The 7,637-nt window shown below is 34.2% G+C and overlaps 1 non-coding gene across 1 annotated transcript; it reads left to right on the plus strand.

The window, feature by feature from the left end:
- Positions 1-219: 219 nt before the first annotated feature.
- On the plus strand, positions 220-322 carry LOC120222934. The gene has a single exon (XR_005526148.1). It is a non-coding gene; the product is annotated as a small nucleolar RNA U13 (small nucleolar RNA).
- The last annotated feature ends 7,315 nt before the right edge of the window (positions 323-7,637 follow it).

Genomic DNA, 7,637 nt, shown 5'->3' on the forward strand with positions numbered 1-7,637 from the left:
AAACATGACCCAAAGTAGCAGCCCTGTTATCTGTGTAAGAGGACAGTACTGCTCTGAGCAACAGCCTCCTAAGTTGTCCCATGATAATATCAATAGTGCACTTAATATGTTACCATATGCTTTAAAGAAGCTGTTGTACATACAGCTCAGCACAGTTATATCACCATAAATAACAAATAGTTACAAAACATGAAAGTATTTTAAAAATCAAAAGTACAGACCCTTTTGTTGTTCATAGCATGATGATTGGGTGTTCAGGCTCTCCTGTCCCATGTGCCTCCCTCAAATCTTGTTACAATGTCAGCACATTACCCATCTGAAGTGAAGAAAAAAGAAAAAACATCAAAAGTATAGGAATGTCTACAGAAATCAATCTTACAAGAAGGTCTAACCAGTGGAGATCCTACATGGCTCAGTCAGTTGACCGGCTGACTCTTGATCTCAGCTTAGGTCTGGATCTCAGTATTCAGAGTTCAAGCCCATCTGTGATGGGCTCGGTGCTGGATGTGAAGCCTACTCAAAAACTAAACAAAACAGGGCTCAGTCGGTTAAGCGTCCGACTTCGGCTAAGGTCATGATATCATGGTTCGTGGGTTCACCGGTTCATGGGCCCGGCCCTGCATCGGGCTCTGTGCTGACAGCTAGCTCAGAGCCTGGAGCCTGTTTCAGATTCTGTGTCTCCCTCTCTCTATGACCCTCCCCTGCTCATGCTGTCTCTCTTTCTGAAATAAATAAAACATTAAAAAATTAAAAAACAAAAACAACAAAACAAAACACAAAAAAACCCTCTACCCACAATTCAATTGTTTATTCCTCAATCATAACCACATGCTGTTTTATTTATAAAAATCATAAATCATAAATAGTTAAAAACTCCCTATTGCCTCCACAAATGCCCAATATATTTTAAAAAATAAACTTTACTTATTCTACTTGAAAAAAAAGGACTTGAGAATTTGGAAATTGACAAACTTAGTGTGCATCAGAATCATACGAAGAGCTTATGAAAAGGTGACTAGGGGTCAACTTTAGAATTTATTTTTCTATGGGCAGGACTTAATAATTTGCATTTCTGACAAATCCCTGAATTGATTCAAATGCTGTTGATGTAGGAACCACACTGTTATGAGTTATTCTTATAATAACATCATTGCCTCATTTTTTATTTTCTATTTTTTAATCATTTCTAGGTTTTTCCAAGATTGTAATGGAAAGAGTTATTTTCATCTATTTAACAAACCTGTAAAACGTTTCAGAAAATAATTTCTTCTCTTGCATACCCTCCATCATTCTGAGTTCATTGCTTTAACTAATTTTATATATAAATATATAATAGTATATTTATCAATGTATACATATAGTTAAAATTATATAATATTTCACAAAAACAAAAATATGTGTGACCAACATTCTTCATTATTGATGACTTTGACTCAACATGAAAACAGTATGTTAATTGAAGGAGATCATTTTATCTGTGTCTTTTAATTTATCAGTGCACTCACTTTATTTTGGGGTTCTGAAGCATTGGATCACCTTTCTCTTATGACTTCATTCCTGTTTTTATATTCCATTTTTTATTTCATTTATATTCCATTATTATATTTCTTTTTATTGATTTGGCCTCAAGAAGTAAGTTCATATAAGTAAAAATATTACAAAATATTCATAAATAAAAGAACTTTATTCAGCAGTACTGTGAGAAATACCTGAGGTCACAGATGTTTTAAGCCAATAGGTTCCATTGCTATACAGGTTACTGTCACAGTCCAGGTCAGGCTGCCCCAAAATGTATCACAATGATATACTGATCATGTTGAATTAAAGTTGTTTAAGCAAGTCAGTTGCAAAAAGGACACTCTGGCCTTTCTTTGTCTCCAGAAAGTAGGAATAAATCCCCCATGTGAAAGGTACCTTTTCTATACAGGATGGTAAAGAGATATTATTAACACCCGAGATAGGAATTTAGAGCTGAGAAGACTATAAACCAAACAAACCATGTTACTTTTACTAATTTACTACTGCAGCTCAAATTCCGTTTAGGGTTTCTTCCTATTTGAAGCTCCCAAACAAAACTTTTCTTTGTCCTGTCAAATCTTCACAGATTTATGTCTCTTTGACTAAAATGTATAAAAGCTGGATGCCTTGGTCATTTCTTCAGGTCTCAGTTGTATTGTTTGGACCCCATGCACATGTCATGAAATTTTGATTCCTCTCTCCTGTTAATCTGTCTCCTGTCAGTTTAATTCTTAGAACAGCTAGAAGAACCTTGAACACTTGAAAAATTTGTCCTCCTCATATCATGCTAAAAGTAGAATTTATCTTGATACTAAGTATATGTGTACATTTTTGAGATCTCAGTGTGAAGTCTTCAGAGAGATTGAAATAATAGATTAAAAGCACCTCAAGTATTTAGTATTTGCTGCCATATTTTCTGAAAGTTTTCCTTGAGACCAGTTCCTGGGTGGCTCATTTGGTGAAGAGTCTGACTTTAGCTCAGGTCATGATCTCACATTTTTTGTGTGTTTGAGCCTCATATCGGGCTCTGTGCTGACAGCTCGGAGGAGGCTGGAGCCTATTTCTGGTTTAGTGTCCCCTCTCTCTCTGCCCCTCCCCTGGTTGCTCTGTCACTCAAAAATAAATAAAGATTAACATTTTAAAAAATTTCCTTGAGATAATGAATATCTGTATTATATATGGATAACTAAGTAAATGAACAAACCTTGACATTTCTCACAATAAATGAAATGTAGGAACATGATTGCATTTAATAATTTTTTTACAGAATTCAATTGTTTTTTGCATCTTTTGGTCAGCCTTTCTAACACTGTCTTCCCCTTTCCCCTTCTACTGGATCCCCAGCTTCTCTTAGGGGATCATATGAGTCTGGAATGCTGACAACCACCTCACCATCAAAGCACAGCAGCCTGAGGTGTGCCGTTTGCTAAGTTTAATCACTATTTTGTCTATACTGTTGGCCATGTGGATTGTATACTTACTCATAATATAGTTTAAACTAATCCAGTCAGAGTGCTTCTCTAAGCACTTGTTAGCAATACTGTGATACTTCTTCTTTCTTGCATGGTATAGAAAAAGTAAAAGCATATAAATGAGGATCTGTTAGTAGTGAATTTTCCACCAAAGGGGAAACCAGTCTGAAGATAAAACCAATTGTCAGTGCAAAAATCAGAAACTAGGTCTTACGTAGTGTTTCTGAACCACTGATTAAGGACTTAATTGAAGCAACCTCTATATGTACTAGTAGGTGAACCAACAAATTATTTAGTGGTTTAGTGAGTTTAAATTGCTTATTAATACTTGAAAAATAAAGGGCTTTTAGATACAATATATACAACAATAGAGAAAAAACATGTTTTTAAAGTTCAAGGTATGTTCTAGGTACACTTTAAATACATATTTAAGTACAGATAACACACATAAAAGTAAGTTGTGCGACATTGCTGCATTTAAAAACTATGTTTGAAATTTACATCTTACTACATTCAAAATTTCTAAAATTATTTGGGCTGGTTTGCAATATCAACGTCAAAATAACAGCACAGTTAACATAAAACCTCCAATGTAAACTCAGAACGAGTATAAAATTATCGGAGAACTAACTGTAAGGTTGTACAATTACTTTTAACTTTGAAGATTTGAAAACAAAACATGTTGCATTGTCTGAAAAAGAACACGTGGACATTAATTTGAAGTCAATCTTTTTTCTGCTATTAACTAAGTGAGGATTTGTCACTGTGGTATCATTAGACCAGGTGCCTTTTTGATTAAATCACTTACTATAGGTTGATAAACAGTCTAGTGAAGTAGCTGTTAATATGCAGCATACAAAAGAATCAAATAGAGAACATGTGATAAAAATGTGTATTTCTCATCCCACATTCTTAGATATTCTAAATAAAATGTCTGCAGTTCTCTCATGGATTCTATATTTTGTAGGCAGTCCACATGTGTTAAATCCAATTTGTTCAGGAGATAAAACTCTGAGAAACATAAATCTTTAATGCTATGATGATCTTAGCAGATCTTTATGTCATGGTTCATTAGTAGTCAACCTGTAACTTAATTTAATTCCCTCTATTTGAAAATATAAATACATGCACTGGTAAAAGACGTATACAACAGGAAGTCACATCAACCACCCCAGTCCTTCTCCACAGATACAATCATAGTGCTAGATGCCTAGGTATCATTTCAGAAATTCATTGTTCATATAAATTCAGCTCTCTTTCTCCTCCCTACAATTGATCATTTAGCTACATCATGGTGTTTCTTGAAATGAAGGCAAGAATATACTAGAAGTGCCACTTTTGTCTCGAGGATTATACTCGCCAACATGATATCTTTGTAAGGTGACCATTTACCATCAATTATAATCAGCAGTATTCATATCTTCACTGAACAGACTTCCTATTAGTCCTTACTGGCTGCAATTAGAATGCGTTTCTAGAATGGAAATTTACTTAAATTAATATTTTAAATACTAGCTTTTGTTTGAAGAGATTGTAGCTGACAAATACACGTATTGCATGTAAGGTAGATTATGATAAATACTTAAATACGTACAGGAGACAAGACATAACTCCACTCTCACTACATGTACTAAACGGCATTGATAGATATATTAAAGTTTTTATTTTATCCTTATCTTTTTATAATTGATGGATAATTCATTTTAATACAATCAAGAAAGGACTTGTCAAGTATTTAGAAGAATTAGTTCTTACAATCAACTTTAATCAGAGCCAGTTATGTAATCTTGACTAAGCCATTTAATTTATAGTATCATAACATCCCTACCTACAAAATGATATTAGTGATCTCTAATATTAGTTCCCGGTTAAAATCTATTTACTATTATTTATCCTGAAATAAGCTTATTTTCGTTGCCTAACGTGTTCTGTTTTGTGTATATCTCACAACCTTTAAGCTCCTATTCTCAGTTCACTTTTACCCTTTATTGATTTTCCTCCAAGAACAGGTCTAGTATTTTATTGAGCCTTAGCTGAAATATTTTGTGTTAAGCAGAGGAATTTACATCTCAAAGCTAGATAAGTTGTTAAATACCTCTATTAAGATATAATTCACATATTATAAAATCCATCAATGAAAGTACACAAATGAATATTTTAGTATATTCATGGAGTTGTGCAATCATTACTGCCATCAATTTTAGAACATTTAATTACCCCAAAAGAATCCATTAGATGTCATTCTACATTTTTATCCAACTCCTGACCTTAGGTTAGGCAATCATTAATCTTCATTTTGTCACTACAGATTTTCCTTTCTGGATGTTTCATATAAATGGAATAATAAAATGTATAGGCCTCATGGCTGGTTTCCCTCATTTACTATGATGTTTTCAAGGTACATCTAAATCGTAGTATGTATCAGAACATTATTTTATTGCCAAATAACATTGTATGAGAGTACTACATTGTATGTGTCTATTGATCAATTGATGAATATTTGGATACGATAAATAATGCTTCAGTGAATATTCATATTCACTTTTATGGACATATATTTTCAGTTCTCTTGGGTATATATACCTTGTAGTGAATTTGATGAATGCTGTCATAATTTTATGTTGATTATTTTGAAGAATGACAGATGGTTTTCCAAAGGCACTGCAGAATTTAACATTCACACCAGAAGTGTTTGAAGTTTCCTATTTCTCCACATCCTTGCTAATAGTTGTTATTATCTGATTTTTTTTTAATTTATAGCTATCCTAATGGATATAATGTGGGATCTCACTGTGGTTTTAATTTGTATTTCTTGATGTCTTATGATGTTGAACATCTTCTCATATGCTTATTGCACAAAAATATTTGTATAAAAAAGCAGTTAATATCAATGTAAATAAGTTAAAAGAAGACAGGATCATAGTATCATTTATACTGTCTTTTACAGTTGGATAGTTACTGTTACCGGTACTCATTGTTTTGGGTTGGAGTCTGGATTGTGTGAGTCTGAAGAGCTTACTTTACTGTTTATTTTAGGGTGAACCAGCTACCAACACATTTTCTCAGACCAATGGAGACCTTGTGACAGTTTGTTCTGATATTTCTATTTTGGGTGTGTCGACTCAGACTTAGTGAATAACTGCATGCATGGAAAAGGTCCAACATACCTCAATTGTGAAACAGAAATGATACATGCAAGAATATGGAAAGCGTGGGTCCAAAGGTATTTCGGTCTAACATGTGAAAAATTGACAATTTTTCCCATCTTTGGTAGAGACTCCATTCTCCACTCTGCAGCATCAAACTAGAACGTAAATGGGGCATGATTATTCTACTCAGTGGACAGAACTCAAGGCCCTTCTCTTACCCTGGTCAAAAATTCTTTTGGTAAATTTTGTTCTATCTTTCCTGATGGCTATTTGGTCTACCACTTGGAAAACTACAGACTGAGAGACTTAAAGACATACTTCTTTGGGGGACTGAAAACAGTTGAAAAAACTGCAGCTTCTTATGAAATGTCTGGGTCACTCAGGCAGACTCCATAGGAGGCCCTGTCCTCTGATACGACCATGGAGTCAAGCTACTGATGAAGCTGCATTACCTGGATTTCTACCATTGTTGCTGGGATCCATCATTATTCCAAACATGTCAGTGCCTTCACTCTCATAGACCAGACACATCATTCAAGTCTCTTTCTGATACAGAGGCTCCCACTGCATAATAACCTTGAGACTCCAGCTAAAAGTAGGCCTCTTTGTCTCCTGGAAGATTGCAATTTGAATAGAATTCTGAAAGTATAACGGAGGACAATTTTTGGTCCTATTAGAGATCTTAACATTTCAGATCAATGTGTCATCATACTAAGAGAAAAAAAGTCAGGACATTTATAATTTTTCCCTGGGATACTGCATACAGAAAGAAGAAAATGGAAGAAAATACTAGAGTCACTTTAAGTACATATCACCTATTACAGATAATAGTGGAATCTTTGAATGACTATCCTTTTTTAATGATAATCCAAACCCTGCCCTGTTCCTTGCTCTGGAATTATGAAGCAAATATTTTTTTTTAATTTTTAAATATTTTATTTATTTCTGAGAGAAAGAGAGAGAGACAGCATGAGCAGGGGAGGGTCAGAGAGAGTGAGATACAGAATCTGAAACAGGCTCCAGTCTCTGAGCTAGCTGTCAGCACAGAGCCCGACACGAGGCTCAAACCCACCAACCGTGAGATCATGACCCGAGCAGAAGTCGGACACTTAACGGACTGTGCTACCACCCAGGCACCCTGAAGGAAAGATTTATTTAGCATAGGAAGTTCCTCCAGCTTAAGTCCTGGAAGTGAATTATTGATTCTATATATACTTAAAAATCCACACTCACTAAAACCCACAATATATTAACAGTATTGCTTTCAAATCCTTAAAATAATGTAAAATTCATAGGAACAGGGTTTTATAATCTTAAATATATATATATATAATATTCTTAAGTATATCTACTTATATAAACATATATATACACATATACTCTTAAATATATATTTTATACTCTTAATTATGTATATATTTAAAGATAGATCTGGGGAAGCCTGGGTGGCTCGGTTGGTTAAGGATCCGACTTTATCTCAGGTCATGATCTCATGCTT

The sequence above is a fragment of the Hyaena hyaena genome, unplaced genomic scaffold (genome assembly GCF_003009895.1).
Source record: "Hyaena hyaena isolate Hyena2069 unplaced genomic scaffold, ASM300989v1 scaffold_930, whole genome shotgun sequence".
NCBI lineage: Eukaryota > Metazoa > Chordata > Mammalia > Carnivora > Hyaenidae > Hyaena > Hyaena hyaena.